This window comes from Salmo trutta, chromosome 7 (assembly GCF_901001165.1).
Source record: "Salmo trutta chromosome 7, fSalTru1.1, whole genome shotgun sequence".
Lineage (NCBI taxonomy): Eukaryota > Metazoa > Chordata > Actinopteri > Salmoniformes > Salmonidae > Salmo > Salmo trutta.
In genome coordinates this window covers 13847571-13867170 of record NC_042963.1, presented here as the reverse complement: position 1 = coordinate 13867170, position 19600 = coordinate 13847571, and the positions used below count along the sequence as shown (strand labels likewise).

General features: G+C 42.2%; 1 long non-coding RNA gene across 1 annotated transcript; it reads left to right on the top strand.

The window, feature by feature from the left end:
• The first annotated feature begins 10851 nt into the window (after positions 1-10851).
• On the top strand, positions 10852-18331 carry LOC115196972 (uncharacterized). Its single transcript, XR_003878939.1, has 2 exons — positions 10852-10986; positions 17878-18331. It is a non-coding gene; the product is annotated as an uncharacterized LOC115196972 (long non-coding RNA).
• Positions 18332-19600: the final 1269 nt, after the last annotated feature.

Genomic DNA, 19600 nt, shown 5'->3' with positions numbered 1-19600 from the left:
AGAGAGAGTGAAAGAGAGAGAAAGAGAGGAAGACAGAGCTAGAAAGGGACAGAGACAGAATGGGCGAGAGAGGGAAAGAGAGAGAAAGAGAGGGAGACAGAGCTAGAAAGGGACAGAGACAGAATGGGCGAGAGAGGGAAAGAGAGAGAAAGAGAGCGAGACAGAGCTAGAAAGGGACAGAGACAGAATGGGCGAGAGAGGGAAAGAGAGAGAAAGAGAGCGAGACAGAGCTAGAAAGGGACAGATACAGAATGGGCGAGAGAGTGCCTGACCTGGATGACCTTGGCAGACAACATCACCTCGTACATCACACAGTGAGGTATTTTCACAATTCAATGGTCAAATGTCAATAACTGCCCCAACAGGTCCTCCACTCCTCCTGACCAGATAGATGTGATTGAACTCCTCCTTTTCTGGTCGGGCACAGCTGTGGATGCCCATATGAGGGTGTGGAGTGGAGTGCGGCCTGATTAATTCCCCAACATGCCCACTTATATTTTGGGTCCTGAGAGGAAGGGGCCTGACTGGGTGTGTGTAGATATGCCAGACTGTGTCCACATGCGGCCCGGCTAGCTCCACTGGCTGATTAGTGCAAGCTGAAATGCTCCATCATGCCCTCTCGATGGAAAGCAGGTTTTCTGAGGTTCACCGTTGCGTGCCAGAGCCGAATGCCACATCGAGTGCTTGGATAAAGATTAATAAAAAAATCTAAAGTCAGCGGTGTTTTTGCTCATGTTAAACCTTCAAACGCTAATCTGCGATGTTGCTATTTTAAATATGGCTCACTTCTCACAGAGGCCCCTTGCCAATCTTTCAAGTGTGTTTTTCTGATCAGCCGATCTCAGAGACAGTGCAGAGAGACCCGGATCGATTTACCCAGATCTGACAGTCTGGGACTCAAAGCCAAAGCCCTTTTTTCAAGAGCACATACACAAAAATGGTCTGGTGGCTTAGAGGGAAAAAAGTGTTTGGTTTCAAACTGGAGAGGAGCTCTCTCTGTCTGAGATGATATTAGGATGGGCTGCTACTACTCTGTCGTGATCATGGTGCGCTGTGTGTTGAGTAGGTTCAGAAGTTTTTCGAGAACAAATTACCTGATTAGGAGAAAACACTTGTTCTTCCTGGTCAGGTCACATCAAGAGTTTCTCTTCTGAGGTGAGTGACCAGAGATTTCTCAACTCAGTACAACAGAATGCTCCCATGATTTAACTAAAGGCCTCATATGTAGAGTGGTGACTCTGTATAGGATGTCCTCCAGTGGAGTCTGCTGAGGGGAGGACGGTTCATAGTAATGGCTGGAATGGAGTCAAAGGAATTATTTCAAAAACATCAAACACGTGGTTTCCATGTGGTTGATACCATTCCATTGACTCCATTCCAGCCATTATTATGAGCTGTCCTCCCCTCAGCAGCCTCCACCGCTTTGGTTATGACATTTCACTTAATTCAGTGGGGTCTATCGCTAGCATATCATTAACCAGGGGCGCAACTTTCACTGGGGACAGGGGGGACATTGCATTTTTGTCTCCCCCAGTTTTATCATCGAAATGTGATACAAAATGCGGCAGCGGTGTGCTTTAGGACCATGCATACGCCTCCGAGCGGCCGGGTAGGCTGTTTGGAGTGTTTATCCGACTGGATAAAATATATATATATTATGTCCCCACCGCTTTGAAAACCAAAGTTGCGCCCCTGTCATTAACATAACCTAATACATCCGATAATAAGCACCAAGCTCTGTTGACATAGCGGTGCAGGTGTCTCATAATATACAGTTCCTTCTTAATGCGTTTGAACCAATCAGTTGACAAGGAAGGGGTGGTATACAGAAGATAGCCCTATTTGGTAAAGACCAAGTCCATTTTATGGCAAAAAAAGCTCAAATAAGCAAAGGGAAACGACAGTCCATCATTACTTTAAGATATGAAGGTCAGTCAATACGGAAGATTTCAAGAACTTTGATAGTTTGTGTAGTCGCGTAAGCCATCAAGTGCTACGATGGAACCGGCGCTCATGAGGACCGCCACAATATGGAAGCCAGAGTTACCTCTGCTGCAGAGGATAAGTTCATTAAAGTTAACAGCCTCAGAAAGTGGCAATTAACTGCACCTCAGATTGCACCTAACAGAGTTCAAGTAACAGACACATCTCAACATCAACTGTTCAGAGGAAACTGCGTGAATCAGGCCTTCATGGTCGAATTTCTGCAAAGAAACCACTACTAAAGGACACCAATAAGAAGAAGAGACTTGCTTGGGCCAAGAAACACGAGCAATGGACATCAGACCAGTGGAAATCTGTCCTTTGGTCTGATGAGTCCAAATTTGAGATTTTTGGTTCCATCCGCTATGTCTTTCTGAGATGCAGAGTAGCTGAACGGATGATAGCTCCATGTGTGGTTCCTACCGTGAAACATGGAGGAGGAGGTGTGATGGTGTGGGGGTCGTTTGCTGGTGACACTGTCTGTGATTTCTTTAGAATTCAATGCACACTTAACCAGCATGACTATCACAGCATTCTGCAGCGATATGCCATCCCATCTGGTTTGAGCTTAGTAAGACAATCATTTGATTTTCAACAGGACAATGACCCAACACACGTCCAGGCTGTCTAAAGGTTATTTGACCAAGACGGAGAGGGATGAAGAGCTGCATCAAATGACCTGGCCTTGATAATCACCCAACCTCAACCCAATTGAGATGGTTTGGGATGAGTTGGACCGCAGAGTGAATGAAAAGCAGCCAACAAGTGCTCAGCATATGTGGGAACTCCTTCAATTTTGTTGGAAAAGCATTCCAGTTGAAGCTGGTTGAGAGAATACCAAGAGTGTGCAAGGCTGTCACCAAGGCAACGGGTGGCCACTTTGAAGAATCTCAAATATAAAATAGATGTTGATTTGTTTAACACTTTTTTGGTTCCTAAATTATTCCATATGAGTTATTTCATAGTTTTGATGTCTTCACTATTATTCTACAATGTAGAAAATAGTAAAAATAAAGAAAAACCATTGAATGAGTAGGTGTCCAAACTTTTGACTGGTACTGTATATATTTTTTTAAACATTTTGTAGTCTGTGGGTCGCAGAAAGCTAAATTAGCATGACAGGAGCTGAATTAAATGTAAAAGACTGTGAAAATAAAAGCTTGGAATGCAATCAGTGCTCCGTACATTTTTTACAGAGATACCCCTCTTTTTTGTTCGAAATCTTTGAAAAAGAACAGGAATTTAGAATTGAAAAGCATATAGTAAATTATGTCATGTCTCAAAATCCATCTTACCTCTCTATTGTTTTATGTCCTGCGGATTCGATAAGAAAGATTGCGAGTTCAACGTTAATGTGAGCCTGTAGCCTGTAGCCAGTAGGGATAGCCCCCTTTTTTTACATTTTCGCCTAAAATGACATACCCAAATCTAACTGCCTGTAGCTCAGGCCCTGAAGCAGGGATATATGCATGTTCTTGGTACCATTTGAACAGAAACACTTTGAAGTTTGTGGAAATGTGAATGTAGGAGAATATAACACAATAGATCTGGTAGAAGAAAATACAAAGAAAAAAACAGCATTTTCTTTTCTATCACCATATTTGAAATGCATCAGAAAGGTCCCATATCTAGCCATCACTCTGGTTGTAATTCCGATGGTGTCCACAAGATGTCAGCAGTGTATGTGCAAAGTTTCAGACAGATAACTGGAAGTATCAGCAAACTACATGACATTTAGTGTGAAGTCACTCAGGTACATTTGGGCAAATTGTGAAGGAGACATTTACATTTACATTAAATTTTTCTGCAACAATATCATCAGATCTGTATACTTGGACTTTGATTTACAAAATTTGGTGTCCTATAGGGTATACTACACTCCTAATGATATAGTGAAGTCTGGTTACGTTCTAGGATCTCTGAGGATTAAATACGAACGTGATTTGACAGGTTGAAACAACGTTTAGGGTTAGATTTTCACAGATTCCTTTCTTTGCAAATTGAACTAGTGGAAATACAAAATTGGTCGTGCATGCTATATGGACCTTTTTAGGATATGAAAAAGGACTTTATCTAACAAAACGACACTTCATGTTATCTCTGGGACCCTTTGGATGATAAATCAGAGCAATATTTCAGAATGTAAGTACACATTTCACCTTCAGAGGTGAATTTTTTATTTTTATTTATTTATTTCACCTTTATTTAACCAGGTAGGCAAGTTGAGAACAAGTTCTCATTTACAATTGCGACCTGGCCAAGATAAAGCAAAGCAGTTCGACAACATACAAAAACACAGAGTTACACATGGAGTAAAACAACATACAATCAATGATACAGTAGAAAAAAATAAGACAATATACAATGTGAGCAAATGATGTGAGATAAGGGAGGTGAAGGCAAAAAAGGCCATGGTGACAGAGTAAATAAAGTATAGCAAGTAAAACACTGGAATGGTAGGTTTGTTATTTGAAGAAAGTTCAAAGTTCAAATATAAATAATATGGTGCAAAGGAGCAAAAATAAATAAAATAAATAAAGTAGGGGAAGAGGTAGTAGTTTGGGCTAAATTATAGATGGGCTATGTACAGGTGCAGTGATCTAGGAGCTGCTCTGATAGCTGGTGCTTAAAGCTAGTGAGGGAGATGAGTGTTTCCAGTTTCAGAGATTTTTGTAGTTCGTTCCAGTCATTGGCAGCAGAGAACTGGAAGGAGAGACAACCAAAGGAGGAGTTGGCTTTAGGGGTGACCAGAGTGATATACCTGCTGGAGTGCGTGCTACAGGTGGGTGCTGCTATGGTGACCAGTGAGCGGAGATAAGGGGGGACTTTACCTAGCAGGCTCTTGTAGATGACCTGGAGCCAATGTGTTTGGCGACGATTATGAAGCGAAGGCCAGCCAACGAGAGCGTACAGGTCGCAGTGCTGGGTAGTATATGGGGCTTTAGTGACAAAACGGATGGCACTGTGATAGACTGCATCCAGCTTGTTGAGTAGGGTATTGGAGGCTATTTTGTAAATGACATCGCCGAAGTCGAGGATTGGTAGGATGGTCAGTTTTACGAGGGTGAGTTTGGCAGCATGAGTGAAGGATGCTTTGTTGCGAAATAGGAAGCCAATTCTAGATTTAACTTTGGATTGGAAATGATTGATGTGAGTCTGGAAGGAGAGTTTACAGTCTAACCAGACACCTAGGTATTTGTAGTTGTCCACAAATTCTAAGTCAGAACCGTCCAGAGAAGTGATGCTGGACAGGCGGGCAGGTGCAGGCAGCGATCGGTTGAAGAGCATGCATTTAGTTTTACTTGTATTTAGGAGCAGTTGGAGACCACGGAAGGAGAGTTGTATGGCATTGAAGCTCGTCTGGAGGGTTGTTAACACAGTGTCCAAAGAAGGGCCAGAAGTATACAGAATGGTGTCGTCTGCGTAGAGGTGGATCAGAGATTCACCAGCAGCAAGAGCGACATCATTGATGTATACAGAGAAAAGAGTTGGCCCAAGAATTGAACCCTGTGGTACCCCCATAGAGACTGCCAGAGGTCCGGACAGCAGGCCCTCCAATTTGACACACTGAACTCTATCAGAGAAGTAGTTGGTGAACCAGGCGACGCAATCGTTTGAGAAACCAAGGCTACTGAGTCTGCCGATGAGGATGTGGTGATTAACAGAGTCAAAAGCTTTGGCCAGGTCAATGAATATGGCAGCACAGTATTGTTTCTTATCGATGGCGGTTACGATGTTGTTTAGGACCTTGAGCGTGGCTGAGGTGCACCCATGACCAGCTCTGAAACCAGATTGCATAGCGGAGAGGGTGCGGTGGGATTCGAAATGGTCGGTAATCTGTTTGTTGACTTGGCTTTCGAAGACCTTAGAAAGGCAGGGTAGGATGGATATAGGTCTGTAGCAATTTGGGTCAAGAGTGTCACCTCCTTTGAAGAGGGGGATGACAGCAGCTGCTTTCCAATCTATGGGAATCTCAGACGACACGAAAGAGAGGTTGAACAGGCTAGTAATAGGGGTTGAAATAATTTCGGCAGATCATTTTAGAAAGAAAGGGTCCAGATTGTCAAGCCCAGCTGATTTGTAGGGGTCCAGATTTTGCAGCTCTTTCAGAACATCAGCTGAATGGATTTGGGAGAAGGAGAAATGGGGGAGGCTTGGGCGAGTAGCTGTGGAGGGTCCAGTGCTGTTGAATGCAGTAGGGGTAGTTAGGTGGAAAGCATGGCCAGCCGTAAAATGCTTATTGAAATTCTCAATTATAGTGGGCTTATCGGTGGTGACAGAGTTTCCTATCCTCAGTGCAGTGGGCAGCTGGGAGGAGGTGTTCTTATTCTCCATGGACTTTACAATGTCCCAGAACTTTTTAGAGTTTGAGTTGCAGGAAGCAAATTTCTGTTTGAAAAAGCTAGCCTTGGCGTTTCTAACTGCCTGTGTGTATTGGTTTCTAACTTCCCTGAAAAGTTGCATATCGCGGGGGCAGTTCAATGCTAATGCAGAACGCCATAGGATATTTTTGTGCTGGTTAAGGGCAGTCAGGTCTGGGGAGAACCAAGGGCTATATCTGTTCCTGGTTCTAAATTTCTTGATAGGGGCATGCTTATTTAAGATGGTGAGGAAGGCATTTAAAAAAAATAACCAGGCATCCTCTACTGACGGGATGAGGTCAATATCCTTCCAGGATACCAGGGCCAGGTCGATTAGAAAGGCTTGCTCGTTGAAATGTTTCAGGAAGCGTTTGACAGTGATGAGTGGAGGTCGTTTGACCGCTGACCCATTACGGGTGCAGGCAATGAGGCAGTGATCGCTGAGATCTTGGTTGAAAACAGCAGAGGTGTATTTAGAGGGCACGTTGGTTAGGATGATATCTATGAGGGTGCCAGTGTTTGCGGCTTTGGGGTTGTACCTGGTGGGTTCATTAATAATTTGTATGCGATTGAGGGCATCAAGCTTGGATTGTAGGATGGCTGGGGTGTTAAGCATGTCCCAGTTTAGGTCACCTAGTAGCACGAGCTCTGAAGATAGATGGGGGGCAATCAGTTCACATATGGTGTCTAGAGCACAGCTGGGGGCAGAGGGTGGTCTATAGCAGGCGGCAACGGTGAGAGACTTGTTTTTGGAGAGGTGGATTTTAAAAGTAGAAGTTCAAATTGTTGGGTACAGACCTGGAAAGCAGGACAGAACTCTGCAGGCTATCTCTGCAGTAGATTGCAACACTGCCCCCTTTGGTCGTTCTATCTTGTCTGAAAACGTTGTAGTTAGGGATGAAGTTTTCAGAGTTTTTGGTGGACTTCCTAAGCCAAGATTCAGACACAGCTAGGACATCCGGGTTGGCAGAGTGTGCTAAAGCAGTGAATAAAGCAAACTTAGGGAGGAGGCTTCTAATGTTAGCATGCATGAAACCAAGGCTATTACGGTTACAGAAGTCATCAAAAGAGAGTGCCTGGGGAGTAGGAGTGGAGCCAGGCACTGCAGGGCCTGGATTCACCTCTACATCCCCAGAGGAGCAGAGAAGAATGAGTATGAGGGTACGACTAAAAGCTATAAGAATTGGTCGTCTGTGACGTCCAGAATAGAGAGAAAAAGGAGCATGTTTCTGGGGGCGATAAAATAGCTTCAAGGTATAATGTACAGACAAAGGTGTGGTGGGATGTGAATACAGAGGCGGTAAACCTAGGCATTTAGTGATGATGAGAGAGATATTGTCTCTAGAAACATCATTGAAACCAGAAGATGTCATAGCATGTGTGGGTGGAGGAACTGAGAGGTTGAATAAGGTATAATGAGCAGGGCTAGAGGCTCTACAGTGAAATAAGCCAATAAACACTAACCAGAACAGCAATGGACAAGGCATATTGACGTTAAGGAGAGGCATGCTTAGCCGAGTGATCAAAGGGTCCAGTGAGATTCAGACAGCTAGCCGGGCCATAGGTAGCAAGCTGGTGGAAGATGGAGGGAGGTCTGTTTTTAGCCACCTCGTGCGTTTCCGTCTGTGGATTAGTGGGGTTCCGTGTGGAAGGGGGGACCAGTCCAAGTTGGCAAAATAGTTAGTTATAGTGGCAGATAACGTCGGTGGTCCAGTCGTGAAGGCCAGATGGGGCTCCGCATCGGCAGTAAAACGGGTCCGGATAGGTGATTGTAGCCCAGGAGACACTTCAGCTGGCTAGCTCAGGAATAATGTGTGTTAATTCCGGGACCGATGTTGCCAATAGTCACTCAGGTAGCAGCTAGTTAGCTGCAAGATCCAGGTGGAAATGTCCAGAGCATGCGGTAGAAATCCTGGGAAAGGAGAGAGAATAGGACCGGTATGCTCTGGTCTGAGTCGCGCTGTACAAAGACTGGCGATAGCTTTTCGAACTAATGGATATCTGATGACCGCTAACCGTGGCTAGCTGAACTCCAACGTTAGCCAGTGAAAATGGCTAACCTCTGGCTAGCTTCTGTTGTGGATTTCAGATTTGAGGTAAATAATACTTTCTTTTTTAAATTGGTGAGACGGGTTGCAGGAGAGTGCTTTGAGGTTGAGTTTTTAGAAGAAACAATGTAAAAAGATATGCGAAGAAAAAAATATGTAAATATATATATATACACGGGACACGACAAGAGGAGGGTAAAGGACGTCTGAACTGCTACGCCATCTTGGATTAAAAAAAACAATCAAACCTATCGCGGTGTAAAAAAGTGTTTTGTTTTAGGCGCTCTCCTCAAACAATAGCATGGCATTTTTTCGCAGCAATAGCTACTGTAAATTGGAGAGTGCAGTTATATTAACAAGAATTTAAGCTTTCAGCCGATATAAGACACTTATGAACCGACATTTGATGTTTCTCTAAAATCTCTGATCGTGACTCACGGCACTACATGATTTACAACTGTCCCGTTGACGGGATGCCTATCCCTAAGAAGATTCAGCCCAGCTGACGCTATGCAATTTTCTTAATTTTAGACCACTTTTTTTCTCTGGTCTCAATTGATTTAGTCACTTTAATTCTGTCAGTCCTACAAGGGTAAAACTCCAATACATTTTGAACAAATTATGATAGTGTCACGTTTGTCGTATGAAGGAGCGGACCAAGGCGCAGCGTGTGTATCGTTCCACTTTTTATTATAACTGTGAACCTATGCAATACATGCAAATAAACTACTAAACAAAATTACAAACCGTGACAAAGAGGTGAAACATACACTACCTCAAAACAATCTCCCTCAAAACCTAGTGGGAAAAACACCAACTTAAATATGATCCCCAATTAGAGACAACGATGACAGCTGCCTCTAATTGGAGATCATCCCAAAAAACAACAACATAGAAATACAGAAACTAGAACCACCCAACATAGAAAATTTTAACTAGACAAAACCCCCTGTCACGCCCTGACCTACTCTACCATAGAAAATAAAAGCTTTCTATGGTCAGGACGTGACAGATAGAGACATAAGGTTCAGACCATTGGTTTTCTTAGAGGATTATCTACACAATTAATATATTATTTTACACATTGGTCAATTTTTCAATTTTTTAAAATTTTAATAGGTAAGTCAGTTAAGAACAAATTCTTATTTTCGACGATGGCATAGGAACAATGGGATAACTGTCTTGTTCAGGGGCAGAACGACAGATTTTTTACCTCGTCAGCTTGGGGATGCAATCTTGCAACCTTTCGGTTGCTAGTCTAACGCTCTAACCACTAGGCTACCTGCCGCCCGAAATTTGGTAAAAGATGCTATTTGATTGGACACCCTACTCTCTAGTGATGGACTGGTCACATCCCACATTACCCCATTACCTCATTAGTCATAGTGATTACAGGGGAAAACAGTCAGTTGATGACTTATGATCCCGTCTGGGAGTTCATTGTGTGACGTGTCCTCACCAAAGTTCTGAGATAATAGACTCAACAAACACTTTGACCATACGTAGTACTGCATGAGTCCCACTCCCTGCAGCATGCCAGACCTCCACTTAATCATCGTCTCCCGGCCATGTCGAATATGTGAGTGCCCGCCGCATGCGGACACAATGTGCTTCTCTTAAGCCCCTTAGATCCCGTCATTATGTATCAATACTCCAATTCATTCGAGGGAGAGAAGTCTCCTATCTCTGCTCGCAGGGCCTCTGCAATAGTTAGAGAAACAATGTGTATGCAGATGTTTCAATTGAGATCAGATGGACAAGAGGCCATCGCCACATTTGTGGACGGGGATTGTCTGATGGAATGAGGACGTCCATAAATGAGCATGTGTGTTGTGTTTTGGGATGTGCGGTAGACAAATGACTGCATTCAGCTTTAGTTACTCCTGTTTTCATATGCTGCCTATGGACAGGGTCCAGTTCGTCTAATAGCGGGCACGGGCAGAAATCACTAACTGTAGTCATATGTGAGTTCATCATTCAAAAAACAAAACAAAAAATGATTGCACTTACCCAAAAAACTGAAACCGCATTCATTTGCTGGTCTGCAAATGGAACTGAAGAATTTACATTCACAATAAAATCTGACAGACATATGGCTTATATCTTTAAGGGCCAGGGTATTATGTGCAGTTGAGAAAATACGCCCAATGCATCTCTGTTCTATGTTAATAACTCACTGTATATGAGGGAAAGTTTTAGAACAGACAAATAAATGTAATTTAGTGAAGTAAAATGTAATGTAATGACATTTTACGAGCATTATACATTTTTATTTCTGTCCAGAGGCAAGGGCGTAGGAGCCCTAGGGAGACAGGGGGGAGACACATGTCCCCCCAATGTTAGAAGCAGGTAAAATGAATAATTATACAAAAATAATAATAACAATAATAATAATAGGCAAGAGTTTAATTTAGAAAAATTAGTCGCCAGATTTGTCGAGGGACTTTTATTTTGAAAAAGCCTCTGTTGCTGGAACTTGTGTCACTTCCGCCGCCCCCACTGACTGCTTTGTTCTCACTCTACAAGCAGTGTGGCAGTGTGTGAATGAGAGAAAAAGCACTGTGCAGCACCACCTTCATTACTCACCGTACCGGGTAAAGTAGTTGTTGTTGCAATGACAAAGTCAGTTTAAGTAAAAAGTTTATGGATGTGAATACATTTTGAAATAGAACGAACACGAGCAACTATAAGCTTTCTCCTGGCTAGTAGCTTGTTAGCTTTACATTTACATTTGAGCCATTTTTAGCTGTGCCAGGATATATCTAACTAGCTAACGCTGGCTAGTTCTGGCATAGCGTGAATACATCTCAGTTCTCAAAGCTGATAGAGTCCATAGATAGATGATCTGTCATAGCGTGAATACATATGAGTTATCATACTGTATACGATCTCTGATGAAATGATAGCATCTTAAGTTGAGAAGGTATGTATTGCATGTGTCAACTTCATGCAGGAGAGAGGCAGCCATGATGATGTTACAGAGATTGATTCATTTCAGTTTGAGCTTTAATATCTACTTAACATTTATTTATTTTTTAAAGTTAACTCTGTATGTTGCGGGTTATTATTACAGTATAATAACTGTATTCTAAGTTGAAAATATCCCGTTATGTTTCAAACCAAAAAGTATGTAGAGCAGCAGTAGAAAAATACTAGGAAATGAATCATACAGTAGTAGAGAAAGAGTTCAAATTGGTAGTTTAATTGAACATGTCCACATTAAGTCACACTGGTATTCGGTACAGTATGAATGGCCCTCAGACTGATTGGACTACCAGAGTAAGTGCCCCTCTGCAAGGCCCCCCCTTATTCTTGTAGATTTGCCCATTTGTAAGTTAAGATTTGTCTCTATCCTTTTCTCGAAAGTCACTACAAATTAGCATTTAAAACCTGCTTAAACCCCCCAATCCTACCCTCCCCCAGCCTTATACAATTAATTTTAGTCTTATTTTCCAATACCTGTAGACGGAATGACAGATATAGACAATAATTACCTACATTTAATAGATTGTGCTGATTTCCATAGTTGTGTCACTGTTGCAAGTCTTAAGGCTATCCAGTAAAGTAATGTCAATGAAACAAACCTACTGTCATCCAAGTAATATTAATGTGTTGCTTTGTTAGTATTGATTTATTTCAGCGGTAGGACACAGTACTAACTTTGAACTCTTTGTCATTCCTTGGGCAATAGTTACGCATACATCAAATGAATGGGAGTCTGCATGAGTTTACATACCTGAAAAAGACTAACAGACTTCATTGACTGCAATCGTACCTGACCGCAGTTACGGATGGACCTCTCGACACACACACGCACACACCCGAGCTAGAGCACGCACGCACACACACACACCCACACACACACACACCACGCTCCACTCCCTCTGAACAGCTGGGGGTGTTTGCTGTGTGAGTGGGTCACCTATTCTCCTCTCCAGTCTCTCTCACACCATAGCCCCGTGTACTGTCTGTGTTTGCTCCGCGTCCAGTTCAAACAGACAATATTTCCATCCCCAGCTCATTCAACCATACTCAAAGCTTGGCTTTTGTTGCTAACACACACTGCAGCGAGAGAGAGAAAGCCTAAGAGCAGAGTTACTTGAAAAACAAGAGTCTCAGTTCATTGAGAAATCAATCGGAATCCTAGTAATGTACCGAATATGTTCTCTCAACGTTCTGTGTCATCTATTGACAATGTGTTGGTATTCCAAGCACTTTCTCACACCATATGAGCATTCTGAGTATGTCTTGGGTGCTCTGCAGACGAGAGATATGTACAGTGCTAGGTCAAATCAATTATATTACTTTTCAGCTTGTTTCAGCATACGGTTTGCTCTCGTTCCCCTCCGTCTCACTCTCTTACTATAACATCTACCCTGTCCTTTATTGATTCTCACTGTTTATCTTTAACATTGTACTTGGGTGTTTTTAAGGATCTTATTCCAATATTCCAAACACGGCGTATTGATATCACGGCCGGCAGGTCCTCTGTTATGTCCTCACGTCCATTGATGGCTTGGCAACGCAGCAAGAGAGGGAGCCTTCTATTGGACTAACGTATTACTGCAGGATTGAGAAAGTACAGACAGTTTTTCCTGACTTCTAAGCCCATGCCATTCTCAAAGCTCAAGGGCATGGTAGGTCACGGGCATGACACTACATACATAGTCCACAATTTGTTTAACAAGTTTACTTCAAGCCAGCTTTTATGCTACAGTACACTATTGCTACAGGGCAAAGGTTATAGCCTACACAGAGCCAACAAAAGTTTTCAAGGTCAGGTAACATGGGCAGACAAAACTGCTATTCCTGTGCTTAAACACATAGTTTGAATATACTGTACTGTGCTGTACTTCACAGCAGTCTACACAACACACTGTAACAAATTGATGTTCATTTACAGCAACACATTTACAGTTATCTACTGTAATTCAATATCACAGTACAGTACTGTAAAGAGCAATGCATTATGGGGGCTCAATGGCATTCCACTACACCATTGTGGGCGGGGGAAAAACTCTGGCTCATTAAAATATTTGGAGACGTGCCTCGTATGTTGCACCCGTTAGTAAGAATGCTGTACCCCACAGAACACAGTACTGTATTTTTTAGATTTGAAAATGTTTTCTTGTAACTATACAATAATTTACTGGCTACTGTCTTGCCAGTAATTGACTGTAATTCACTACCACCTCGCAGAATACAATGCCGTACCATATTTTGGCAGCACCAAAAACCTTTTGAATGCTTGTGGGTGCATGGTTTTCTTATTTCCATCTCATTAACATATTTTGAGGCGTGCCTCGCAAGAGGTTATATTTGTTGTACCTGTTAGTGAGAGCGCTGTACCAAGTTAACTGAAATGTGGTGGTAATTCCCTAGCAATTTATTGTGGACTGATCAGTGGTAGCAAGTTTTAAACTTTAGTCCTATATCGACATAACCTGAAAGGCCGCTCAGCAAGGAAGAAGCCACTGCTCCAAAACCGCCATAAAAAAAGCCAGACTACAGTTTGCAATTGCACATGGGGACAAAGATCATACTTTTTGGAGAAATGTCCTCTGGTCTGATGAAACAAAAATAGAACTGTTTGGCCATAATGACCATCGTTATGTTTGGAGGGAAAAGGGGGAGGCTTGCAAGCCGAAGAACACCATCCGAACCGTGAAGCACAGGGGTGGCAGCATCATGTTGTGGGGGTGCTTTGCTGTAGGAGGGACTGGTGCACTTCACAAAATAGATGGCATCATGAGGCCGGAAAATTATGTGGATATATTGAAGCAACATCTCAAGACATCAACAGGAAGTTAAAGCTTGGTCACAATAGGTCTTCCAAATGGACAATGACCCCAAGCATACTTCTAAAGTTGTGGCAAAATTGCTTAAGGACAACAAAGTCAAGGTATTGGAGTGGCCATCACAAAGCCCTGACCTCAATCCTGTAGAAAATTTGTGGGCAGAACTGAAAAAGCGTGTGCGAGCAAGGAGGCCCACAAACTGACTCAGTTACACCAGCTCTGTCAGGAGGAATTGGCCAAAATTCACCCAACTTATTGTGGGAAGCTTGTGGAAGGCTACCCGAAACGTTTGACCCAAGTTAAAAAATTTAAAGGCACTGCTAACAAATACTAATTGAGTGTATGTAAACTTCTGACCCACTGGGAATGTGATGAAAGAAATACAAGCTGAAATAAATAATTCTCTCTACTATTATTCTGACATTTCACATTCTTAAAATAAAGTGGTGATCCTAACTGACCTGAGTTTAAATGTATTTGGCTAAGGTGTATGTAAACTTCCGACTTCAACTGTATGTGGCAGTAGTGCCCTAACAATTCAATGTGTATAGGGATCAGATTAGTGGCAGCAAGTCTTAAACTGTTACTGGTTGTGTGTTTTAATTAGGGCCAGTTTGAAAGCCTTTGTTCAGGCCTCTAGAAGTGCAAGTGGTTAAAACAAAATTAATCATACATATGCTCTAATATACAAATAACCAACAGCCAACCTGCATGCACCAATCCCATGTAATTACAGTAAAATAAAAATATGATTACAGTCGCATTTCCTAGTGAAACGAAGCATCCTGAAGCATTGAAGCTTTACAGCCAATTGTGTCAAAAATAGGTTCATTACGCAAGGCTTTGAACAACACAGTGTACACTAGTGGCACCTGCTGGTCTAAATAATTTAGAGCAGCCAAATTATTATAGATGACATCCCACACTCCCTAGCACGTGCGCAGCGTAACCTTCAGAGGTCATTCATCACGTGCTTTTGATAGAGTGATACAGGCACACTGCTTCGAAGTAAACTGCTTAGTGATTTTGACACATGCCTCAAACGTAACATCAGAACATTTACTTTCTAACAGTATAGTTTGATAATGTTACAGTATTGTACTGTATCGTTGTTCTGATATTACAGTAAATTACAGGAAGCTGGTGACATCTTCTTCGGGGATTTTTAACTGCGGTTGGCCTCCAATATGTTGCATTATCGATCCCAACTGAACTATAGTATAGATCTATTACACTTTGGGATGCAAAAATATAATTAAGATAAAATATACATACATTTTAATTACCCTACCAATACTCATTAAAACCCATCGCCAATGGCCTGAGAGGACAGGACACTACCACTCAACACACTCTGTAACTCTTCTTATGTCAAATCTCGTACCCCCAAATACTTCTCTGCAGCTGCCACCACAACATCTATTTTCTGTCATTTACGTTCCATTTCTGCAGTACTGTTGATAGCCATTCCTATGAACGCTAAGAAGCCAATCTTACTGAAGCATATACCACTCATTGGCCTGTCCCTCTGTACTGGCACATATCTACTATTCAGAATCCTTCACCCTTGACTCGTCCTCTACTTTCTTCACTGCCTCAGCATACGACACCTTCTGCACTACTCTGACTCTGGTCACTTCAAACTGCCTCTCTCGCACTGGACACTTCCCATCCCCAGCAAAATGTGCACCCCTACCGTTGACACACACAACTTTATTCACCGAAACTACAAAATCCTCTATCCCATGCCCTCCTGCGCACTTCCCACATCTTGAAATATCCCTCCTACACACTTCTACAACCATAACAGTTGCACCTGATTCGCCACGAACGCTCTAACAGGATAACTGATATATACTAAACATGACCTTGTAGGGTAAAGACTGACTCAAATACAAAACACTTTGAAGAATGCTTACAGGAATGTTTTACTTGCTATGACTGTGATATGTGTTATTTTAATCAACCTTAGCTTAAGTCGCTCTGGACAAGAGCGTCTGGTAAATGACCAAAATGTAAATGTAAAATGAACACTTACAAATCACACTGCTGGGTATAATTCTAATGAGCTCCGCCCTCAAACTATTTGTATTTTGATCAAATTTGGCTTCTTTGGGGGTTGGTCATTAGAATAATACCCAGCAGTGTGCTTTGCAAGTGTTCATGTTTACATTTACGTTCTGGTCGTTTAGCAGCCACTCGTATCCAGAGCGACTTACCCTCAGTGAATTCCACTATGGTAGATAAACAAGAACATATCACAGTCATAGCAAGCAAAAATATGACGTTTCCGTTACCGAGAATGTTGTTGTAGTTAATCGGGCTACTTGTAAATTTACTGCTATATTATAAAATACATGTATTTGAATTACTGTATTCAAATTAAACTGTAATAACATACTTGAGTTGCAGTTAAGACCAATGAAATAGAAATGGCAAAATAAGTATATAAACTATTGAAACACCTTTATCAAATACATGTCACAGAAATACTGCCCATCATTGGCACTAGCTGCCTGCGCTGTAAATCTGCAACGGTTTCCAATCTACTGCGTTTCCTGTAGGCCACTGTAAATTCACGAAATACAACATGTTGCTGTTGTCAGGTGCTCCAGTAACAGGCTGTAAATTTGTGTTTCAATAAAGCCTTCTATGCTGCCAGTGATTGACTGTAAAAATTATGATAGTCAATATTTTACACTGCAGTATTGTGCTATTCTTGCTATTCTGCTTCTGACCTACAGTATTGTAAGTGAGGTGGATGTCCTAGCCTTCTTTAGTTCTAGTGTGACCTAGTGTGTGTCCTAGACCTAGTGTGTGTGTTCTCTCTGGCCTCAGGTTTGGTATGGTGCTGTATGTCAAACACAGGTGCCTTTGTTGTGTCTGTCTGCAGTCCAGGAGAGTGCTTCTGCCTCCACAGGGCTTCACACACAAAGGAATGTTTAGAGGGATATATTACACACTGACTGCTTGTTTGTCTGGGACCTCGCAACAGCAACCTGACGATATCCCAGTCAAGTCAGGGAAGGATTTCAACCTCTACAGTAGAATGATTGTTGAACTTTTTTCACAGGATTTGATGTTAAGTTTGAGGACATGACTTTAAAAAAGACACAAAAAGTTCTCAATGTCTTCTAGCTACCATTTGTACTCAACACACACCCTATTTCATCCCCCGTCTTGTAGATGACCCGTGGTGAACCCCAAGTTCCTCCCAGTGTTTGTGAGTTGATGAAAAGACTGCTTTGTTGTGTTTCAATAATGGAGCGTCACAATGAGCTTGACGTCCTCACAGAAATGACTGTTATTTCAACTCAAGACAGTTTAGTGCTTGTGGTTTGTCTGTCTGTCCTCCTGTCTATCTGTCTATTTGCCCCCTTGCTTTTCCTTAGCCATGTGAGACTGAGGATGGAAAGTAGACAGTTTCCGCAGCAACAGAAGAGTGACAGTCACTATGGGCGACCCAGATTCCCCACCGAGAGGCTGAAGTCTAGTGGAACTGCAAGCAGAAAGCATTCTGGGGGTTTTGGTGACGGAAGGTCAAAGGACACATTTGGGTTCTGTTGTTGGAGTTTGTCTGTGGTTGCGGTGACGATTATTTTCTCCTCTCCCATCCTTCTTGGCTATTTTTTTTCTTATTTTCATCTGTGTCGCTCAGTCTGCTGTCTCCATCTTGTTTCTCTCCAGTGTGTGGCCGAGGTGACAACAGATGGAGACGGACTCAGAGAGGGAGCCATCTTCAAGTCTACGCCGAAGCCATTACCTCAGCTGCCACAGAGATGACAATGACATTTTCAGTCACCGCGTAACTCAGCTATAAACTGGAGCTGTTTGACATGAAAGGCATCCATTTCGTTTTATTTTGCTGTGGTGCATGAGTTCACTACATGTGTTTTCTTTGAGAATTAAGAAGACAGTTTGGTCTATAGCTAAACAATTACTCAGAGGCCACACTCAAGTGTAAAACATGCCACTGTCAGGCCCTGCATGCATGAGGCCCATCTAGAGAGACTCACTGGGGAGCCATGTTGTTATACAGTGTGATATGTTTATGTGGAATAAGTTGCAATGACTTTATTCCAGAGGCCCTCTTGAGGCCCTTTGCTCCACTAGAAGTTAAATGTAATAAGTCAAGTCTTTATTCCGAGTCTAGGGGCCTTCTTTTTACACTGTAAAACAAGCTGGGATCAATAATTAGTATAGTAAGCATAATTAGGCAACAAATCCAATCAAATTTGATTTGTCACATACGCCAAATACAACAGGTTACAGTGAAATGCTTACTTACAAGCCCTTTAGCCCAATAGTTAGTATAGTTAGTATACTGAGGCCCACAGTAACCTATTAAAACCAGATGGCGATATACAAGACACAGCTTACCTTGTGATACACTGTCTAAGAAACGGTTAGTTTAGATAATACCTCATTTAGCCTCTGTTGCTGTGAATAAATAAATACAGACGCACATATAAATGCTGAAGTGACTGTTGTGAAGAGAGGCTAGAAATAGCATGCAGTGGCTCCAAACACTGTTCCCCTGGGAATGTATTTCTTCTTCACTGAATTTATTTGCTTTATGGTCAAATCGGCCACCTCCGTATCTGGCGAAGTCAATGTTACACCAGGGAGTGGTTGGCTATGAGTGGATTAAGACTTTTCCATTGACCAGCGGTTTACAGAGGTTATAATCTTGGGTCCCATTGAGTGATTTCCCGTTAAGCCCAGGAAAGCTGTCAAATGTTACTTACTGGAATCCAGTGGAATTTGTAGCTAGCGCTGAGTCGTTGGCAGTGATGAACATGGACACAAAGCTCACAGGAAGTGGCAAATAGGACTGTCTGTGGACAGTGAGGTTCTCTTTTATATAGTAGAGAACAGAACAGAACAATAAACTGGTATTTATTTGATCATAATGTTTTACTAAAACATGGCTGTAATGGCTCCCGAACGTACACAAATCTGGCGCCGAGTGTTGTTGGACAGATGAATAATTTCATAACCGAGTGATTTAATAATTTTAGGGATATATTGAAGCTAGCGGGTGGTTGGTTTAACCCTGGCAGTCTTACATGATATTCAGACCTGCCTTTTATGCACATTGTCATTCTATGCATGTTAAAATAAGATATCTCATCATGTCTGTGTGGTTCTATACACTGAAGTCTTAAAGCAATATGTTGTACACTAGATGTTTCCATATTTAACCTCTGTATTTTGTTGCCTTTTACTGGCCATTACTGTATGTTGGTGAATGCATGCTTCTGTAATGTCATAGTAACACACACATCCACTGCCATAGTCAAATATTTTGCAATCAAGTTGTCCTCCACTGTTGCATTGAGAGATCAGTCAGTCTGCTTGTTGAGTGATGGCTTGAAAGAGAAAATCGCTGTATGCCTAACAAGTAATA